Source organism: Lactuca virosa, chromosome 5, assembly GCF_052849685.1.
Source record: "Lactuca virosa cultivar CGN04683 chromosome 5, Lactuca_virosa_CGN04683_v6, whole genome shotgun sequence".
Classification (NCBI taxonomy): domain Eukaryota; kingdom Viridiplantae; phylum Streptophyta; class Magnoliopsida; order Asterales; family Asteraceae; genus Lactuca; species Lactuca virosa.
In genome coordinates, this window is record NC_136430.1 from 240,890,419 (window position 1) to 240,904,266 (window position 13,848).

Here is a 13,848-nt window from a genome sequence, read left to right on the forward strand (position 1 = left end):
ACACCACAGTCTTCAGCCTGGGAGTTTTACTCTGATATTTTGATATGACATTTGACATGAAATTTGATATGTGATAGATATTATGAGATTTTGAAACATATATTTTATGATTTTATACTTTGGTAATGAAATGATAGTTTTGATAATGCTTTAAAAATGAAATTTTTGGGTTGTATTTTTGGGATGTTTCAAGTTGGTATCAGAGCCTTGGTTTGAGGGATTCAGGCACACTTTCGGGTGTGTCTGAACTCAAACTAAGGAATTGGTAACAAAATTTTCAAAAGAAAATCATTTTAAAAAAAAGGGATTTTGAAAATAGAAAAGAACTTTGAAAACAGAAAAGGGTGTGGTGCATGCAATCAGCCGAGCTCAAGTAAGTACTCCCAAATTACCCATATAATTTTATGATATGTTTATCAGTTTTATGAGAACAGCATGCTAGATTAGGACTAAGGATCTAGGGAGGATGCCTTATGTGCCTGCTATATGTGTATCAGCTTTACGAGTTGCACGCTAGTACAGATTAGTCAGTATGATATCCAGGGTAGTATATGCTTGATTATGCGCACTCAATGCCCGAATGCTGCTTGCTTTGTGCTTTAGGAGTTCTAGTTGTCTTTCACTAACCAGTAAACGTATATGTTAAGTTACATATTGCAAGGACTAAATAATTTTAGAAGGTTAGGTCTAGCTCTATTTAGCAGCTCTTGTTTGAGTCTAACCGTTGTAGGGTAGGATCTCTCATTTGAAGAATTATCTAGTCTGAGTAATATGTAATAGTATTCGCGAGCTAGTTAGGGGAAGAAAGCAGGGACTTCTTATGCAGCTGATGGCGGAGAGTGAGTTGGTGATTACCCTAGGGCAAGCCTAGGATGAGAGTAGCAGAGAGCAGTAGCAATAGAAGGGACTTGGTGGAGTCAAGGCAGTTCTTGAGAAAAGTACGAATATATGTGGAAGGTAGTATGGGCTCGTACTACTGAAAGCAGAGGATCTGTACTCGAATCAAGGAAGGCTGAGATGAGACCATGGAACTTGTAGTGTATGCGATCCCTCCAGTTATATTAGTATTCTGACAATTGTTTTGACGTGTTTTCAGAATGGTGGTTTTGCGCCCTAGACCAGCAGTTGGTAGTTCAGGTGCAGGAGAGGGATCAGGCTCAGGTTCTGGAGTCGGGCAGTTAGACGAGCAGACCAGGGTGTTCATCTCCTCGGAGGTAACACGCAGCATACTTGACCAGACTCCTGTGATTTTTGGATCGGTCAAGGAGGGTATCTTAGAGCTTCTGGATGAGAAGTTGGGCGCGTTCCATACTGAGATAGCAGCCATGATGGGATCGCTCACATTGACTTTCAGGGAGTTCAAAGCTTGTGGAGCTCCCGACTATCATGGGGCTCGGGACCCCATCGCTAGCAGCAGGTGGTTGGCTGATGTTGCCAAAACGCGTTCCGTACTAGCAGGTGTCCCGAGGGGGACAAGTTCAGATTAGCGTCCTGTCTTCTAAAGGACAGGGCACGTGATTGGTGGGAGGAGGTTGGGAGAGCTATTGGTGATGATGCAGTGTTGGATGTGATGACCTGGAGTGATTTCACGACCAGGTTCAGGGCCGAGTTCGCACCAATTATTGAGGTGCAGCAGCTTGCTAGGGAGTTCCAGGATCTCCGACAGACGACAGAGACGGTGGCGGAGATTACCGCCAAGTTCAGGGAGAGGGCCCTTCTTGTTCCGCAGTATGTGGCGGACGAGGAGATGAAAAAGGTCCGGTATCATGAGATGTTACGGAGTGACACCGCCAGTTTGTGAGCCGCTCTAGCTGCAGGACACTGGAGGACATGATTGCAAGGGCTCGTGAGAGGGAGATAGACTTAGAGATGGAGAAGAAGAGGAAGCCAGAGATGGTATCTGACATGGAGGGCTCGGGCAAGAAGCCCAAGACAGATTACAGAGGGAAGGGCTAGCAAGGCCGAGGCCGCTGCGGCAAGTGTGGCAGGTCGCACGAGGGGGCGTGCAGGGCGGGGAGTTTGGGCAGCTTCAAATGCGGCCGAACAGGGCATGTGAGCAGGGATTGTACTGCTACTTCTACCACTACTACCACCGCATTATCCGATCTGATTTTCTTTCAGTGCAGTCAGAGGGGCCACAATAGGTCCCAGTGTCTGAGTTTAGCAGCAGCAGGGAAGGTGACGGCACCCGCCCCTGCTACTTTGAGGATTACTGACCGCCGCCAGGGCCGGGCAGAGGCGCCAGCGGCGAAGAGTAGAGCCTTCCAGTTGACAGCAAAGGAGGCACGTGCAGCCCCGGATGTGGTTACGGGATCGTTCCTAGTGAACGACATGTCAGCTATGGTACTGTTTGACTCGGGTGCTACCCGATCCTTTGTGTCGCTCGTACTTAGAAAGCGATTCAATAGAGCTCCGGGGGAGCTGGATTGCCCACTTGATGTGGAGATAGTCGATGATAGGACCGTCAGGGTTGCGAGGGTTCATAGAGGATGTACGCTACGATTATTCGATCAGCCGTTTTCAGTGGATATGGTTCATATTCCCCTGCGTGGGAATAAGGTCATAGTGGGTATGGATTGGTTGAGCTCCAATGGGGCAATGATTGATTGTGAGCAGCAATTAGTGAGGGTTCGTACTCCTATTGGGGGAGAGCTAGTGATTCAGGGTGAGAGGCCACAGCGCGGACCGATTCTCTGTTCAGCAGCGAGAGCGAGACGTTACTTTCAGCAGGGTTGCACAGGATATGTTACTTACGTCATGGATACCCGAGATAAGGGTAAGACGACAGTCGATGATGTACCTGTGGTACGACAGTATCCGGAAGTATTCCCGGAGGATTTTCCTGGGATACCTCCGGAGAGACAGGTTGAGTTTCGGATTGACCTGGTCCCTGGTGCGGCACCGATAGCCAATGCACCATATCGGTTGGCTCCTCCCGAGATGCAGGAGTTGTCTACGCAGCTGCAAGAGCTGTTAGACAAGGGTTTTATCAGGCCGAGCAGTTCACCATGCGGAGCCCCGATCATGTTTGTGAGGAAGAAGGATGGGTCGCACCGTATGTGTATAGATTACTGGGAGCTGAACAAGGTGACGGTGAAGCACCATTACCCACTCCCGAGGATAGATGACTTGTTCGACCAGCTTCAGGGAGAATCTTGGTTCTCCAAGATTGATCTACGGTCCGGATATCACCAGATGCGGGTCAGAGATGATGATGTGCAGAAGACCGCTTTTAGGACCCGCTATGGTCATTATGAGTTTGTGGTGATGCCGTTTGGACTCACCAATGCTCCAGCCGCATTCATGGACCTTATGAACCGCGTGTGCAGGCCGATGCTGTATCGGTCAGTGATAGTATTCATTGACGACATCCTGGTGTACTCCAAGACTCAGGAGCAGCATGAGGAGCACCTGAGAGAGGTGCTAGATACCTTGAGGAGGGAGAGGCTTTTTGTAAAGTTCTCCAGGTGCGAGTTTTGGCTGCGCGAGGTGCAGTTTCTTGGGCACCTCGTCAACCAAAAGGGTATTTTGGTAGATCCGGCCAAGATAGAGGCCGTGATGCAGTGGGAGATCCCGAAGTCTCCATCCGAGATTCGGAGCTTCCTGGATTTGGCAGGGTATTATAGGAGATTTATCCAGGATTTCTCCAAGATAGCAGTTCCGCTGACCCGACTGACCAAGAAGTCGGTGGTGTTTCGCTGGGGTCCTGAGCAGCAGACAGCCTTTGAGACACTCAGGCATCGAATGTGCGAGGCGTCGATTCTTACCCTGTCGGAGGGAGTGGATGACTTTGTAGTCTACTGTGACGCTTTGATCACAGGTATGGGAGCAGTTTTGATTCAGCGGGGGCACGTGATAGCTTATGCCTCGAGACAATTGAAGCCTCACGAGGCTAACTACCCGACGCACGATTTGGAGCTGGGGGCGGTGGTGTTCGCCCTCAAGATTTGGCGGCATTACCTCTACGGGGTCTAGTGTACTATCTACACGGACCACAAGAGTTTGAGGTACCTCATGGATCAGCCGAATCTGAACATGAGGCAGCGTCGGTGGTTAGATGTGGTAAAGGATTACGACTGTGACATCCTTTATCACCCGGGCAAGGCCAACGTAGTAGCCGACGACCTGAGCCGCAAGGCGGTAGCGGCTCCTATCCGAGATATATGTCTGAGGATGACAGTGATTACTCCACTGCTGGAGCAGATTAAGGAGGTGCAGGTTGAAGGCCTGCAGTAGGAGCGCCCGAAGTGCGAGAGGATAGTGGGTCGAGTAGCTTCGTTTAATTACGATAGCCGAGGATTATTGACCCTGCTTGGGAGGGTCTGGGTACCGTACTGGGGCGGAGTGCGGCAGATGTTGATGGATGAGGCCCACAAGTCTCGGTTCTCCATCCATCCAGGGGCGACGAAGATGTACAGAGATCTTCGTCCCGATTACTGGTGGCCCTGCATGAAGCGGGACGTAGCTTGGTACGTGGAGAGATGTTTGACCTGCAGAAAGGTTAAGGCAGAGCACCAGAGGCCCCACGGTAAGATGCAGCCGTTAGACATTCCCGTGTGGAAATGGGAGGATATCACTATGGACTTCATTACTAAGCTTCCCAGGACCGCACGTGGGGTTGATTCGATATGGGTCATCGTGGATCGGTTGACCAAGAGAGCCCATTTTATACCGATCCAGGAGAGCATATCGGCCGAGAAGTTGGCCGAGATTTATGTGCGAGAGGTAGTGACACGCCATGGAGTGCCTGTCTCGGTGGTGTCAGACCGAGAAGTCCGATTTAGTTCCAGGTTTTGGAAGCGGTTTCACGACGAGATGGGTACTCATCTCCATTTCAGCACCGCTTTGGGCATGTGTGCTAGATTTCGGTGGCAGTTGGTTATCGTTTGGATCTTCCAGCAGAGCTAAGCCAGATCCACAATATTGTTCATGTCTCCCAGCTGTGGAAGTGCCTAGTGGATGACTCCGCAGTTGTGCCTTTAGAGGATATACAGGTTGATGACAGTCTGAACTACATCGAGAGACCGGTAGCCGTTCTCGACAGGAAGATGAAAGAGCTGAGGAACAAGAGGGTAGAACTGGTGAATGTGCAGTGGCAGCACCGCAAGGGCTCGGAGTGGACTTCGGAGCTAGATGAGGAGATGAGAGAGCATTACCCAGAGTTATTTGAAGCAGCAGACTTCGAGGACAAAGTCTAAGACAAGTGGGGGAGAATTGTAACGCCTGGTTCCTGGTACGTATTTAATTTAATAATTATTCCAATTATGTGAGCAACTCAACGAGTTGGAAACCCCAAACTCGTCGAGTGGAGACTGTTTCGGCCGCGTGATTTTAGGAACCTACTCGACGAGTTGAGAGGCCTCAACTCGACGAGTAGGCTGGCAGAGGTGAAACCCTAGTTTCCGGGGTTTGCACCCTATTTAAGCATCTTAAACCCTCCATGTTGGCCTCTTTTACAACCTCCGAGTCCCAAACCCTAAATCTTAAAACCCTAATGCATTGTGTGAGTTTGTGAGCCATCCTTGAGAGAGTTTTGTGTGTTTAAAGCTTGTGGAAGAAGAAGAAGCTTGAGGACTCAATAAGGAGTTTGTAGATCCAGAATCTTAGCTTCATTCTCGACATTTTTCTGGTATCAAGTCTGAACCTTTCCTTGTGGTTATTTAGATATTCTTTTGGGGCTATTTTGAATGGTTTTGATCCAAGTTCCATGGTCCTAGGGAGTTGGACGTCCCAAATAAGTTTAAACTTCTGATCTGAGGTCTAGAAGGATTTCCATGGCATAAAGGTGGCAACTTTATGGCCATGGAAGTCCCATGCAATCTTTAGGCCATCATTTTGGTCCTTTGAAGCCTTTTTAGCCATGCATGTGGATAAAGTTCAAGGATTTACGTGATTACTTAGACTTTAGAGTCCAAATCTATGATCTCAGAGTCTAGCTCTTAGCATTGATGGTGTTTGGATTAAGACCTTGACCTTTTTAGATTAGGGTTTGAGCTTAATCCTTTTTGAAGGGGTATCAGTGGGTAAAGTTGGAAACTTTACCCTTCTAGAGGTTTTTTCAGTTGAGATCTGAACTTTAAGGTTCAGATCTAAAGGACAATGGCTTAATGAGTTAAGAAAGGGTTAGCAGACTGGGGAACTCGACGAGTTCAGGTATGGACTCGACAAGTTGAAATGGAATGCCCGGACCCTGTAGAAGGTAAGACTCGATGAGTTCAAGGACGGACTCAACGAGTGGAGTTGGAATGTCCTGATTCTGTTGATACGAGAAACTCGACGAGTTCGTGAAGAACTCGACGAGTTGGATCGCGATTTCAGGGTTCTTCTGATTTATGGAACTCGGCGAGTTGATGGGTCAACCCGGCGAGTTGAGTCAACCCAAAATGTTGACTTTGACCAGAAAGTTGACTTTGACCAGGGGTAAAATGGCCATTTTACCCTAAGAAGGATTATTGGATTTTCACTAAGTGTCAATGTGATAATGATAGCCGGGAGTCGTTGGAGCAGTCCTTAGAGATTCCTTACCATGAGATTCGACAGTCAGCTTTGCGAGGTGAGTTTCCTTCTGGTTTGAAGGGGTCGAAGGCACCAAGGCCGGCCCGTATATGTTATATGTATTGATTAGTAGCTGAGTGTGGGCGGGGCCCGTATCTCATTGATAGCTGAGTGTGGGCGAGGCCCGTATCTCATAGCATTATTTGAGTATGGATATAGGACAGATTGATAGATTTAATTATATTTGTTGTATGTGTGATACTTGTATGTGTCCTTAGTAGCTGAGTGTTGGTGGGGCTCGTATCTCATAGTTAGCCGAGTATGGGCGGGGCCCGTATCTCGTAGTTAGCCGAGTGTGGGCGGGGCCCGTATCTCGTAGTCAGCGGAGTGTGGGCGGGGCCAGTATCTCCTAGTTAGCGGAGTGTGGGCAAGGCCCGCATCTCCTGGAGTGTGGGCGGGGCCTGCATCTCCTGTACAACTATTTAGTTACAGTATCCAATGTTGAAACAGATGTAAATATTTATAATTTTTAAATACAATGGTTGTTTGTACTTTGATTACTATAATGCATGTGTTGTGATACTATAAACGAAGTCCTCCACCCCCGGACGTTTCCGCCATCTGGTTTGGGGGTGTGACAGATTGGTATCAGAGCATTATTTATAGTGACCTCAGTATATCAATCCATAAAAGATATACAAACTATAAATACATTTGGGGCTAAGAGCTCTGACTACAAGTATACTTTTCAAAATTTAATTATTTTTACAAGAAGTATACTAACACTTATCTACAAGTACAATATCACAATCATAAGAACTTAAAAGTATTTGGATGTTGAACATTACAGTCAAACCTGGACAGTTATGTAATCATATCTGCGATTAATATAGCCTGATCAACTATATTGATTTGAGATATGACCAACATGTGTTTGGGAGTGATAGTGATGTTGTGACATGTCTAAAACTTACCAACTATACATATTCAGAAGAACACTAGAACAGAACATAAAGATAAAAATATTATAGGGGTATTTTAGGCACTATATACTAGTAACAAACATGTGAAAACAATAGAACAATTAAGGGTAGAACTATAAATATTAAGGGTATATTACAATTATATATAATTAAAGTTATACAGACTTAGAATATGTGATTTACCTTCATTTTCTGTTCCTTGTTTGGTTGTGGATTTAGAGCCGGGTCATGTAATCGAAAGTCGGTTATACCCAAGTTATATATAATTAGTATACACTTTATAGTTATAGAAATACCTAAGAATAAGTCATACATAATACCTTACTTGATAACTATAGGTCTCTTTTGTAGTCAATCGTTACTAACTATATTCTATATCCCTCATCTCTATTCTCACTTAGATAACACTGGATGAGTTGAGGTTTCATTTAAGAAATACCCGTCGTCAGTAGAAGATGCTCTACTCGTTTCCTATTCACTCTTTTGGTTATAGTTAAGTCTACGGATAAGATATAGCGTTATTTTTCATGTTATTCAGTAAGACCACAAAAATTTTATTTTCAATAAGTCTGTATGATGTCGATGCTTTCCCAGAATTTGGTGTGTTATGGACCTGTTTAAGGCCAAGTTCTCCAGACTTTATGTGATCAATATGCCAAATCAATCGACATGCATTTTCATAGTCTTTGAAAAATAACCATTCAATTTCATATCAATTCTGTTACAAGTAGTACTTGTCGTAGACTTCTATTTCCAATTCATCACCAAATTCGTGTTGAACTATATGTTTTAGTTCAGAGATACCAACATTCATATTCACTCTTGATATCTTATCATATTGTATCTTTTGACTTTTATAGAAAAAGATGTCTCCTCGTAAGAATCCAAGGCGTAACATTGTTGAAGAAGCACCGGTGCCACCTCCGCCACCACCTCCTCAGTTCGACCCCGCTATGTTCCAAGCGGCGGTCACGGCGGCTGTAGCTGCTGCCATGTCTTATATTAATACTCCTGGAGCTAGTGGGTCAGGAGCTGGTGCAAATCCGTCTAATCATGGCGAAAGTCATGGGCACTCGCGAGAGTGCACTTATAAAGATTTTACCAATGCCAAACCCAGGACCTTTAATGGAACTGGTGGGGTTATGGCATTAAGGCAATGGATAGAAAAGACAGAAGCAAATTTTGAAATGTGCTCCTGTCCTGAAGGGAGTAAGGTCAAGTTCGCTGCTTGTACCTTTTCAGAAAGAGCTTTAACATGGTGGAATGGCCATGTTAAGTCACTTACTCTAGTAGTGGCTAATTCAATAAGCTGGGAGAACTTCAAAGCCATGCTTATGCGGGAATATTGTCCGCGAGGAGAAGTTCAGAAACTTGAGGAGGAACTTTGGGGTCTCACAATGGTTGGTTCTGATATATCAACCTATACTAGTAGATTCTGTGATCTGGCTATTCTTTTCCCGGATATGGTTGCTCTGGAGAGCAAGAAGATTGAGAGATATATTTGGGGACTGTCGCCCCAAATTCAGTCAAGTGTTTTAGCTTCGAGGCCTGTTACTTTTGATAGTGCCAAAGAGCTAGCACAATCTCTCATCGACCACGGAGCCCATCAACACTCAATGGTTGTTATACCAGAACAACCGAAGGGAAACAACAACAACAACAATGACAACAACAACAACAAGAAGAAGGGTCGGAACAAGAGGAAGGGCAATTTTACACAGGATTCCTCAAAGAAACAACAGCTAGTTACAGTTAATGTTGCTACTGTACTCGCTGTTGTTCCTGTTAACCTAGTACCAGCTAAGCCTTATGCTGGTAATCTCCCCAAGTGCAACAAGTGCAATTTTCACCATAATGGAAATTGCAGAGAAATGCAGTATCGTAACTGCAATAGAAAAAGGCATACTGCCCGATTCTGTAGAGCACCACCCCAACCACTTAATCAAGTACCTGCTGTTGGAGTAGGTCAAGCGTGTTACAATTGTGGTGAAGTGGGGAATTTCAAGAAAGATTGCCCTAAAGCTGGAAATACCGGTGGAGTTGGGAGAATTTTAGCACTGGGTCATGAAGAAGCAGTGGCAAACCCAGCTGTAGTCACGGGTACGTTCCTTCTCAACAACACTTATGCATGCATTTTATTTGACTGTGGTGCTGAGAAGAGTTTCGTGAGCCATAATTTCAAACACTTGCTAAATCAAAACACCCAACCATTAAAAGAAACATTCATAGTCGAAATGGCTAATGGGAAATCTGAATCCACCAATAGACCTTATGTCGGTCTCTATCAAAAGTTTTGACGTCATAATAGGTATGGATTGGTTGTGTCCTAACCATGCTGACATCCTATGCCATGAAAGACCCTTCGTCTGAACTTGCCAACTAACGAAACCCTTGTTATTTACGGCGACAAACCCGGAACGAACCTCCAGATCATTTCTTGCATCAAGGCACAGAAGTACCTTCGCAAAGAGTACTGTGCTTTCTTAGCTCACGTGGTAGACAAAAAGCAAGAAGTGAAAAATATATCGAACATTCCTGAGGTCTGCAACTTTCCTGACATATTTCCCGATGATCTTCTAGGAGTGCCTCCCGAACCACAAGTTGAATTCCGAATCGACTTAATTTTAGGGGCTACTCTTGTAGCCAAATCTCCTTATCGTCTTGCACCTTCTGAGTTGCAGGAATTATCCAGCCAGCTTAACGAACTTCTTAGCAAAGGTTTCATAAGACCAAGCTTCTCACCCTGGGGAGCACTAGTTTTGTACGTGAAGAAGAAGGATGGATCATTCCGTATGTGCATAGACTACCGCGAGTTGAATAAACTTACCATTAAAAATCGATACCCTTTACCTCGCATTGACGATCTGTTCGACCAACTTCAAGGTGCGAGCTACTTCTCCAAAATAGACTTAAGATCCGAGTATCACCAGTTACGAATTTTGGAGAATGACATTCCCAAAACCGCGTTCAGAACTCGTTATGGTCATTATGAGTTCGTAGTAATTCCATTCAGATTGACGAATGCACCTGCTGTGTTCATGGATTTAATGAACAGAGTGTGTCGTCCTTTCTTGGACAAATTCGTCATAGTCTTCATCGATGATATCCTTATCTACTCAAGAAGTGAAGAGAATCATGGCCAACATCTTCGTCAAGTTTTGCAAACTCTTAGAACAGAGAACTCTATGCGAAGTTTTCAAAGTGTGAATTTTGGATCAGGAAGGTTGAATTCCTAGGTCACGTGGTCAGTTCTGAAGGAATACACGTCGACCCTTCCAAGATTAAGGCAATTGAAAACTGGTCAGCACCCAAAACACCTGCAGAAATCCGTCAATTCTTAGGTCTTGCTGGCTATTATCGCAGAGTCATCCAAAATTTCTCTCGAATAGCTAAACCTCTTACCACTCTGACGCAAAAGGGTGTAACATTTAGCTGGGGAGAGAAGCAAGAAACAGCGTTCCAAACGCTGAAGCAAGCCTTATGTAGTGCACCAATCCTATCTCTTCCTGAAGGGACAGAGAACTTTATAGTGTACTGCGATGCTTCTAATCAAGGGCTTGGATGTGTTCTTATGCAAAGAGGAAAGGTGATATCTTATGCCTCAAGACAGCTAAAGACACATGAAGTCAATTATACAACACATGACCTTGAACTAGGAGCAGTAGTATTTGCTCTGAAGATCTGGAGACATTACTTATATGGCACGAAATGCACAGTATTTACAGACCATAAAAGTCTCCAGCATATCTGTTGGGTTTTGAGCATTCTAACACTCCTATGGTGTACATGCAACCCTATAAACCTTGGATCTATGTTTTCTCTATTATACATGCAAATATTAACTATTCCAAGGTTTCATCCTAACTAGCATATTATGAAGCACCTATACTACAAAGTTCTAGTTAGATGACATACCTTTTGATGTAGCTTGATGTCTTCAAGCTTTAAGAGCTTAGCCCCAATAGTGTGGAAGCCTCAAGTGGAATCACAAATCACCAAAACACCTTGGAAGAACTTGAGAGAATATGTATGCACACTAAAATCGGCCCACTCTTATTTTCACACACTTGTGCCAATTTTGTGAGCCAAGGACCCCTTTATATATTATGGAGGATTAGGGTTACATCCATGTAAACCCTAATACCCATGACCTTTCATTTACATAGGATCCATGGGTTAAAAGCTCCATGGACCATCCATGAAAGCTTAGCCCAACCTAAATGAACTTGGCCCATTCCATATATATAAGAGTCCATATTTAATTAGTTCTTTTTGATCACTTAATTAATTCTAAATTAATTCTTGATCAATACTAATTAAATAATATGATTCCATATTAATATATTAGAACTTATAATATATTAATATAAATCATAAATATACTATTCTCAAAAGACTATCCATATAAATTGTGCCGGTGAAGTGCAACCCAAATGGACCATGCCGGGTCGGGTCAAGTACATACCAAATATAGTTATGGACTTAGACATTAATCCAACAGTCTCCCACTTGGATAAGTCTAAAACTATTATTGAGTATGACTTCAAAACCTAACTGGCAATCGTAGCTCTTAAAGCCGCTGTCAAACTCTGACCTTGTCAATGACTTGTCCATTAGATAAGGGATCATATATTCCTCCATTCTAGATATCATATGGACTGAGACATGGATTATAATCATTCTCTCTGTCCATTTGTTGTTTCCCGATTTTCGATTTATGATGACTGACTGATCGAACAAATCAAATCAGTCCTGGCTTGGCCAAGCACTCACATGTGTCATCGCTAAATCATCGAGGGGCCCATAGATATCGCTTTTATCCCGAAGGTAAAAGGAATGGATAAACTTCGACTCATATGGCTTGTTCTACTACTTGTTGAATCATACACAAAGGCACGTTTTATAACATCGAATTACCAAATGCGTTTTCGTGCAATCAATGTATAACCAACTCATAGTAACAACTCATATCTCTAGGTTTGAAGAATATAAGATATTATCGTCTCATGATCACTCGTGATAAAATCCATGAAGTGATTCAAATGAGCGCGGGTTGAATCCAATACTCAGAACTTATGAGCACTCATGAGTGTTGTAGCACCACTTTGTCCACCAACTTAGACCTCTACAAACCAACCCATGACAGTCTTGATTCATATCTACTTCCAACATATGACCGACTATGGATGGTTTGAATAACTTAATCATTCAGGAAGAGCGACTTAGTTATTCTGGAAGTCAAAACATGCAAAGTGAAACACAAGAATAAATGAATCAAATATGGTATCAAACCCTATGAATATAAATAAACACTTTTATTTATCACCATACTGATTACTCATTATTCATTGTTTCGGTTTTATAAACTTTATACTTGAATTAAAAACACTAGTTGTCCCATGCTCCAAGCATGTACACTATGTTTTTCTTAAACAATAACTTTGCCATACACCAAGTATGCACTCTATGTTTGTCTATGATCCTTACTTTGTGAAATAAACCAATTGAACATAATTTCAATGATTCTAATTTCACACTCCCAAATCCTTATCGAAAAATGTGAGAATTTCAAATTCCTATCATTTATCGAAATCTGTTTAGATGTTAAACTTATATGCACTGACCCTCCTGTAATGAATATGTACAAAGTCACAAAGACTTGTCAACAGTCATTATAAGGTATTCCAATGGAGATCAACTCCATGGAAACTAAGTCTCATATTCAAAGTACATTGCTTTGGACATGCTTCTTGCATTAAGTTTTCTAATCTTACACAGATAACTTCCACCTATGGAGACAACTCCATATTCTCATTTTGACTATCACTTCTGAATAAGAGATGCCTCTTTTCAGAATATGTCAATATGGTCCTTCCAAAATTAGCACTATACTTCCAACTGTCCCTGAGCAACCAATCTTTGGTAAACCTTAAATTGTCCTCGACAATTGCTTAATCATTTTAGTTATATCCAATTCTAGACCTTTTCCCTTCTTAATGCCTCTGGGCATTTGGAAAAATTTAGAAATGACAAATATTATAGCACATGCAATCGATCCTGTACCCAAAGCAAATGGTACACGATTCATGATGTCTCACATAAAGACATGATTCTAGACCAGTATTTTGCTACAATATTTTTATTTGCCATGTTTTCAAAATTTGACTATGAAAAGGGATGCCGTAATCATAATCGAATTTTGAGAACGCAATATATAGAATTTCCTTAAGTTGAACCAATCCAACATGAAAATTCATATATATATATATATATATATATATATATATATATATATATATATATATATATATATATATATATATATATATTCTTGACTAAAGATGATTAAGGTCTCAATCTAAGCCTTTAG